A 9782-nucleotide genomic window follows, 5' to 3' on the forward strand; every position below is an offset into this window, starting at 1 on the left:
TTATGAACTCAAAAGATTTATCTCCTTAGAACAAATGATCATTCGTTTTATAGCTCTTCTTATTGTATGACAGCATTTGTGTCTGTTTTTATTAAAGAGAAAATATTCTCCTTCTGTCATCATTTACTTACTATTGTGTCGTTCCAAATCTGTATGGCATTTTTTCATCTTTGCAACATAAAAGAAGATATTTTGAAAATGTTTCTTTTTAAAATGATCTTCTGTGGAACATAACTGAAAATATTTTTGAAGATTTTCATTCAAAAAATCTCCATTGATCCATATAACAGATTTGGAATTACATCATAGAAAGTAAAGGAATGTTTCTTTTTATTTGTTTGTTTTTTTTGTTTGTTTTTTTGGGGGGGGGGGGGGGGGGGGGGGGTTCTGTCATTTTAGTAGAAATTACAATAAAACACTTGTTAAGAACTCTTCTGTGAACAGTTTTTTAAAGACCCATTTTTTTCTAATCTAAAGAGCCTTTTTCCACTATACAGTATCAGTATCTTTTGTGGAGTGGAAAGGTTCCGTGGATGTTAAAGGTTCTTCATGGAACCATTAATGCCAATAAAGAACCTTTAGTTTTAATAGTGCAAAGATGAACTTGAGTGAGTCAGAAAGCAGTTTTTAGTTAAAATAAATGCATTTAATATAAATTTGAACTAATACATTTCAATATAACTGTAAACAACATGCTATTACAAAAACATTGCATTCAGTATATACTATCAGTAAAAAGTACTCTTCAGTTAAAGGTGTTATAGTTGTACTACTTTTCACAAGGGTTTCCTCCAATGTTATAATTTCTTTGTCTGGCTTCCTTTTCTGAAGACATCAGCATTACTGTTGCTGTTAGATGATCTGGCAGACTGAGGCATAGCGTAGCACAGCTGCCAAGCTCCAGCTCTTCAGTCACTGTTCAATCAGTGATTCTATAGAGAGAGGCAGAATATTGCTTTCTGTTCACTAAGGAGGTTAATCTTAAAGTGATAGATAAGAGAAGCAGGTAGATGCGGTTTAAAAAGCTTCTTGCACTACAGTGATTACATCTGCAATGCTGCATGAAGAGCTCTGAAGAGCCTGTTCTTAGAATAGAAAATGTCAAGTATTTTAATATTTATACAAACTGAAGCCTGTTCCTTTGGTCCACTGTAGCAAAGCCCCTATAAGGCAAGTCAGTCATCTTGGTGGCCAAAAATTATTGTAATTGTAAAAGTTGTAAACAAAAGATTATTGAAGTGTGATTTACAAGAAAATATTTCATCCTTTCTACTTCAAAAACTCATTTAGTTCAGTGTGTTTCTTGGCGATTCTTTGTAATCATTTGTGAAATCTAATAGTAATTTCTGAGTGAAGATTGTATTCAAAACTAACAATATATAAGTTATTCTTAAAGGTGGGGTAAGTGATTTCTGGTAGCCAATGTTGATATTTGAAATCACTAAAACAAACATGCCCGTACCCCAAAAGGGTCTCGTCCCTATTTTGATAGCTCCGCCCCCCTAATACGCAACCCAGGCAATGATTAGTTCTGTGAAACAAAGCAAAACTCATTATAATCAGATGCTGTCTACACTGGATGCCGCGCTGTGACACGACAAATCCCCGACAGTAAACTGCTGCCACATTCTATTTATGACATATTGACACAAATTTCAAATGATTTTCAACGGCCGCTTTTGTCCAGTGTAGACAGACTTCAGCTGTTGCGGAACAGCACAGTTGCGCTCTCTCCTCAGCATTATGAGTAGACGCACCCCTTACTGCTGATTGGCTACAAATTTGTTTTGGTACTAGTCCCGACTCAGTTTTCTAAAGCGTTTTTCAAAAAATGCATACCCCTCCTTTAAGTTTGCTTTATGGAAATCAGTGAAACTTTCACAGCAAAAAGATTTCAGACATACATAGGCACGGGACAGTTGGCTCTTTTACTTGAAAGGATTGACCTCCATTCCTACAGCCACTATATAATGAGTGTTGTGATTTTTCCTTTTCATACTATATCTACAAGTGGTCCATCTCCTTCTACAGGAAACTGTCTCTCAACATTGGAATGGATGTTGTGGGATTACACACCATTGCAAAGAAAATAACAGTGTTGCATTTTTGGTTCAACTGTAATGGTATTGTTCTGAACTTGGCATTGCAGAGAAGTACGTCCCGGAAACTTCACAGAGAAACCCAAGGAAAGATGGGAAGATTGTATTGCTCAATCAGAGGGTCTCCGTCATTTTATTTGAGAACAAGTCTCCTTGTGTTGGGAACGGAGAGGTGCGTAATCACACATCCATTTGAGCGTACTGGAGAATCTGTCTATAATCCTTGAGCAAACGATGTCATCCTCCTGGAATTTATGTGATGTGCTTTTTTTTGAGAGGACAGCTTAGGGCAGCTTATGGTGTCATGACCATGTCCAGAGTTCTTCGCTGACTGAGCTAACGACTGCCTGCCTGCTCCAAAACAATCTGCACTGCATGACCTCCTATTAGGCATTTTTTGGGGTGTGAAAAATTAAGAAAACAGCATGGTCCTTTACAGAGTCCGCAATATCTTGTGCCAAGGACACTTGGCAACTTAAACTTTGTACATGGCAAATCTGAGCCTTTTTAATACACACTCACTCCTTTCTGTCAGCTTGTATGCTTGTTTAAGGCAAGGCATTACAACCGAAAACACAGTGCTGTTAACTGTTAACTGTTGATAAACTATCAAATGCAAAGGTGAGAAATGATGTAGATAACAGCAGACGTCCTGATATACCTGCTGTATCTCAAGTTCTTAGCGTTGCTTACTAGAATTAGATAAAATATTCATTTATCATCTCAATGAAGGTCTACTCAGTGTAGAAGGTCACCATCTTTGGCTAGCAAAAGATGTCTAAAACAGAATCTGATTAATAAAATATCTGAAGAGTGTTGACAGCAATAAATCAGAAGGTTAAATATTATTCTAGAAGTTAAATATAAAGGGAAGCAAAAGGCCAAGATATTAAATATTCACATGGAATATAATAACATAAACCTATAAACTTAATGTTATGCATATTTGTCAGTCATATATAAATAAAACAGATAAAAAGCATGTAAAATTATTTTAAGTCCTGTTGAATGTGTTTTAAGTCCTGATCCCAGCTGAACTGCTCTGGTGTGACTTTATATGCAGACCTTGAGCCAAAAACTCATCACCAAACACCAATGACTTGTACATAAGGGTGCTGTAATTTTAGACACATACAAAACTGTTGCAACAGAGATGGAAATACAGTTTTTAAATACATGAATTATGTTTCCATCTTTGTTGCCACAGTTTTGTTAGTGCCTTTTTCTGTTCTAAAGAAGGGGGTGTCCCAACACTTTTGTCCTTATAGTGTCTATACAAGTCATTGTTGTTTGGTGATGAGTTTTTGGCTGAAGGTCTGCATATAAAGTCACACCAGAGGTGTTCAGCTGGGATCAGGACTTGGCTTTCTGCAGACCAGTCAAGTTCTTCCACACTGACTGAATCAATCATGTCTTTTTGAACCGTGCCTTATACACAGAGGCACTGTCATGTTAGAATAGAAAAGGGTCCTATTCAAACTGTTGCTATAAAATTAGAAGCACACAATTCCCTAGAATATCATTATATGCTTTAACATTAAGATTTGTACTAAAGTATATTTACTAAAGTAAATGACTAAAGTAGTCAAACATGTTCATTGGAAAGGGGTGACCCAATACTTTTGGCAATATAGTGTATATATACAATATATAAATCTTATTTTTTCTTAACCATGTCTGACTAACAAACATGAAATGTATTAATTTACATTAGTAATCCAAATGTGTGTGTGTGTGTGTGCGCGCAATGTTATATGCAATTCAAACACATGGAATACATACTTCAGGACTAAATATTTTTTGAGTGTTAATCAACATATCATGCATTCAATTAAAATGAAAACCTTTAATTGACAGGAAGCTCTGTATATAAACACAAAACTACACACATTTTTGTGAGACTCTTAAAACAGCCAGTGTTGATTTGATTGTGATCTGGTCTTGTTTCTCTCTGAAGAGATACATTTATACGATTGCTGTTCTGTTTCACTGTTATCCATGTGATATGCATTGTTTAGACTCTGCTGTCACATCTTAAAAATGGAACATAACGTAAGCTTGGAACCAAACTAGAACAGCCTTGGAGATTAAAACCTGCTTCTGGTTTGCACAATTTTTTGTTTGAAATCTGTATTTTATAGTTCAATGTGAGTGTGCTTTAAGTGTGTGAGCCATTTGCCATAGTTTTTTTCTTAATGCTCTATTTTACATGCATTGTTCTGGGCATTGGCCTATTCACACCAAGACCATATGTGACCCTGGACCACAAAACCAGTCTTAAGTCGCTGGGGTATATTTGTAGCAATAGCCAAAAATACACTGTATGGGTCAAAATTATCCATTTTTCTTTTATGCCAAAATCATTAGGATATTAAATAAAGATCATGTTCCATGAAGATATTTTGTAAATTTCCTACCGTAAATATATCAAAACTTCATTTCATTTGGACCAATTTAAAGGCGATTTTCTCAATATTTAATTTTTTTTGCACCCTCAGATTCCAGATTTTCAAATATTTGTATCACAGTCAAATATTGTTTGAACTATACATCAATTGAAAGCTTATTTATTCAGCATTCAGATGATGTATACATCTCAGTTTCGAAAAATTGACACTTAAGACTAGTTTTGTGGTCCAGGGTCACATATACAGTTAGGTCCATATACCGGTACATCTCCGAAAATTTGAATTATGGTGAAAAAGTTCATTTTTTTCTTGTAACTTATTTCAAAAAGTGAAACTTTCATATATTTTAGATTCATTACATGTAAAGTAAAACACTTCAAAAGTTTTCTTAATTTTGATGATTAGAGCTTACAGCTAATGAATGTCAAAAGTCTGTATCTCAAAATATTAGAATATTTACATTTGAGTTTCAGTTAATGACCATCCATACAGTATAAATTCTGGGTATCTCTTGTTCTTTGAAACCACAATAATGGGGAACACTGCTGACTTGGCAATGGTCCTGAAGACGATCATTGACACCCTCCACAAAGAGGGTAAGTCACAGAGGGTCATTACTGAAAGGGGTGGCTGTTCAAGGAGTGCTGTATCAAAGCATATTAAATGCAAAGTTGACTGGAAGGAAGAAATTGGGTAGGAAAATGTGCACAAGCAACAGGGATGACCGCAAGCTTGAGAATACTGTCAAGCAAAGCAGATTCAAACACTTGGAAGAGCTTCACAAGGAGTGGACTGAAGCTGGAGTCAGTGCATCAAGAGTCACCACGCTCAGACGTCTTCAGGAAAAGGGCTTCCAAGCCACTTCTGAAACAGAAACATCGTCAGAAGCATCTTACCTGGGCTGTGGAGAAAAAGAACTGGACTGTTGCTCAGTGGTCCAAAGTCCTCTTTTCAGATAAAAGTACATTTTTCTTTTCATTTGGAAATCAAGGTCTGGAGTCTGGAGGAAGACTGGAGAGCAGTGGTGTAGTCTAGTTAGTGAGCATACTGTGATTTTTTTCCCTCCCTCACCCGTCCCAAAGAGACACCCCATAAGCACCACTCATTAATGTGTACAGTATGCATCTACATGTATCTGACAGCATTCTGAAAGACTGTTTATGTGATATTAACATGTCAACTTATTATAAGCAACACAAGACAGCCAAAGACACAGCTGGGGAGACTGGACTGATTTTCTACTGTGTTAATCAACTAACTCAGCCAGTTAAGAGCTACATTTTTTCCTGAATATGGTCCCTGGAGCACAGGTTTTATAATCTGGCAATTTTCAATGCACATTTAAGAGTGCCTGTTTTTAAATTCCCTAGCCTGACCTTCAGTCCACAAGGCTGGCCAGGAGTTCTCATCTCTCTCATCATCTGAAACAAGGAGATATAAACAACATTGTATTCGGTTTAACTGCTGTACACAGACACACTTATCTGTGTTATCTCTCCCCTTCTCCTGCATTCATTGATCCGCACACTAATGTTACTGAAGTTATTATCTATCATTGGGTGGGTGGTGATGGCGCAGTGGATAAGACACATGCCTTTGGTGTGAGAGACCCGGGTTCGAATCCACTGTGAGACACCAATGTGTCCCTGAGCAAGACGCTTTACCCCTAGTTGCTCCAGAGGCGTGCGACCTCTGACATATATAGCAATTGTAAGTCGCTTTGGATAAAAGCGTCAGCTAAATTAGGCGCAATCACTTAAAGAGACAATATATCCAATATAAAACACAACCAATTTTTTTGCTCTCTGTGTGCGCACCGAACACAGCGTGCGAGCACTCATTTGAGTTTTTCCACTTCCTGTGTTTGAATGCTTATAAACTCTTTTGAATGTTTTAAATGGGCAAGGCATAAAAGCCGTGGCGCATTTTTAGGATGGCCTCAGCCAGTCAGTAGAAATGAAAGATGCGCAATAGCACTGGTCATCAACAGAATTAATAAATGAATGATGCATTTATAGAACAGAAACACAGCGTGATTTTTCAAAAAGTTGGTGCTTTGATCGCAACACAGACGGGGTGAATTTATGAATGAACGTGAGAAAGTTCTATCACAAAGATGTTTACGTATCCTCACGCTTTTTTAAGTGGGTCTACGGAAATCCTTGACCTTTGCTAGTGGGTATACGCCGTATACTACATCAGACTACACCACTGCTGGAGAGGCACAGAATCCAAGCTGCTTGAAGTCCAGTGTGAAGTTTCTGAAGTCAGTGATGATTTGGGGTGCCATGACGTCTGCTGGTGTTGGGCCATTGTGTTTTATCAAGTCCAAAGTCAATGCAGCCGTCTACAAGGAGATTTTAGAGCACTTAATGCTTCCATCTGCTGAAAAGCTTTATGGAGATGCTGATTTCCTTTTCCAGCAGAACTTTAGCACCTGCCCACAGTGCCAAAACCACTTCCAAGTGGTTTGCTGACCATGATATTTCTGTGCTTGATTGGCCTTTGAACTTGAACTTTTCTGTTTTGCAAATCCTTTTTTTTTATTATTATTGATCTAAGGAAATATTCTAATATTTTGAGATATTGATTTTTGACTTTCATGAGCTGAAAACTCTAATCATCAAAATGAAAACAAAAAAACTTTTGAAGTATTTTACTTTACATGTAATGAATCTATAATTTATGAATGTTTCACTTTTTTAAATAAGTTACAAGAAAAAAACATATTCTAATTTTCTGAGATGTACCTGTATATTTGGACATTATTTTAGCTGTTGACCGAAATATGTTCAAGTTACAGTTATATAATGAATATAAAGTGCGCATTCTAAGCTTTAATTTGAGGGTATTCACATCAAAATTGGAGGAAAGATTAAGGAATTACAACCCTTTAATATATACCTCCCCCCTTTTCGGTGGACCAAAAGTAATTGGAAAGTTGACTCAAAAGCTGTTTGATGGACAGGTGTGGGCTATTCCTTCGTTATTTCTACATCAACTAAGCAGGTAAAAGGTCTGGAGTTGATTCTAAGTGCCATTTGCATTTGGAAGCTGTTGCTGTGAACCCACACCCACAACATTGTTCACACCTGTGAACAAGTATCTCTCCATGCAGGTGAAGCAGACAATTGTTAGGCTTCGAAAACAAAACAGATCCATCAGAGAGATAGCAGGAACATTAGGACTGGCCAAATCAACAGTTTGGTACATTCTGAGAAAAAAAGAAAGCACTAGTGAGCTCAGCAAAATAAAGGCCTGGACGTCCACGGAGGACAACAGTGGTGGATGATCGGAAAATCCTCTCTATGGTAAAGAAAAACCTTTTCACAACATACAACCAAGAGAAGAACACTCTCCAGCCCGATGAATTCTGAAGTGTATAGTGTATATACTATCTGCCCAGATTCACCCAAATGCAGAAAAGTTGATTGGACAGTGCTTCATAGTACAAATGGGCAATGACCCAAAACATACAACAAAAACAATCCAGTCGTATTTGAAGGTAAAAAGTGGAATATTCTGCAATGGCCAAGTCAATCTCCTGATCTCAACCCAATTGAGCATGTATTTCACTTGCTAAAGACAAAACTAAAGGCAGAAAGACCCACAAACAACAACTGAAGTCAGCTGCAGTAAAGGCCTGGCGAAGCATCACAAAGGAGGAAACCCAGTCTCTGGTGATGTCCATGATGAGTTCCAGACTTAAGGCAGTCATTGCCTGCAAAGGATTCTCAACAAAATATTAAAAATGAACATTTGATTTACGATTATATTTTTGTCCAATTACATTTGAGCCCCTAAAAATGGGGAGACTGTGTATAAAAATGGTTGTAATTCCTAAGCATTTTATGTTATATTTTTGTTCAGCCCCTTAAATTAAAACTGAAGTTCTGCACTTCAATTTAATCTTGATTGTTTCATTTTAATTATTTTCTGGTGGCATACAGAGTCACAATTATTAAAATTGTGTCAGCGTCCAAATATATATGGACCTAACTGTATTCATTACAAATGCTTTCTGATTGTTTTTACGGAAAGCAGCTTTTTTTTCTTCTAATGAGCATTCAGTCATGTTTTCTGAGTGGCTGCTGCAAAACAATCCAGCATACTAGTGGAAACAACCAGCAAGAAAGTGCTATTGGATGTGAAACTGTTGTTATATTTGCACAGCCCTGAAAAATGACACAGGCTGCTTAAAATAAAACTGTTTATGAGGGGTTAGTTTACTGTCTAACCCTTGGTGCTACAGACATAACCTCATTCTCATTTGAAAGTCCGTTGTACAGTGCCCTCCAAACGTTTAGAAATACCATAAGCTTTTACATCGCTACAAAAGAAATCAATTTCAAATAAATGCTGTTTGAACTTTATATTTATCAAAGAATTCCATGTTATTTTTTGAGCAGGAAATCAGCATATTAGAATGATTTGCCAAGGATCGTGTTACATTGAAGACTGGAAACTGTGTTCTGATTGGTCGTTTGTGTACTAACCAATCCATAAAAGAATCAATAAAACTATAAAGATGTACTGACACAATAAACCTTAGAGAAACCTGAGCGTAGTTTAATCCTGTTTGTGCTGTATATTACCTTTATTATGCAGTCAAATATAAAATCATTATTGCTCTTCTTCAGTAATAATTGCAAGTAACTTTATTGCATGCATATAAAAATAAAATTATAAGAATCTATACTGATATGGGCTAAAACCTTTTGATGTAGTTTAATGTAAGGCATTTCTAAACTTTGGAGGGCACTTGATCATGTTGCTGTCCCATTCCTCTCTTTCCCTCTCTTTGAGTTTCTGCTACTGTGTCTGCCAATAAAATATGGTAAAACATCCCCAGAACTATAACTCTACACTTTTGATGGTATTACAGTATAAATTGGCAGGGTTGCCAACTCACGCAATTGACACTGTTCTCACGCTGTTACGTCACACGTCCATTTTCTCACACAGTCTAAAGCACAATCAGGGAAAACTGTAATATTAGGATATTGGCGACACAGATTTGGTAAAGGCTCCAGCACGTCTCTGAGTCTGTGTTCTAGAATGTGTCAAAGGTTGCCATTTACAACGTGTTTTTGTAGCTTTGAGCAGTGTAGCCAGTCATATCTGTTCATTTCTTGAACACCTGTGATAGGCCATTGCGTTGAATGAGTCAGGATTCTCTCATGACTAAATGCTCGTAAATCCTCTCATTGTAACAAAGTGTAGACATGATGTAAATAAGAGTATCATTGATTATAACAGAACATTGTGAGAATAA

The sequence above is a fragment of the Barbus barbus genome (genome assembly GCF_936440315.1).
Source record: "Barbus barbus genome assembly, chromosome: 32".
NCBI lineage: Eukaryota > Metazoa > Chordata > Actinopteri > Cypriniformes > Cyprinidae > Barbus > Barbus barbus.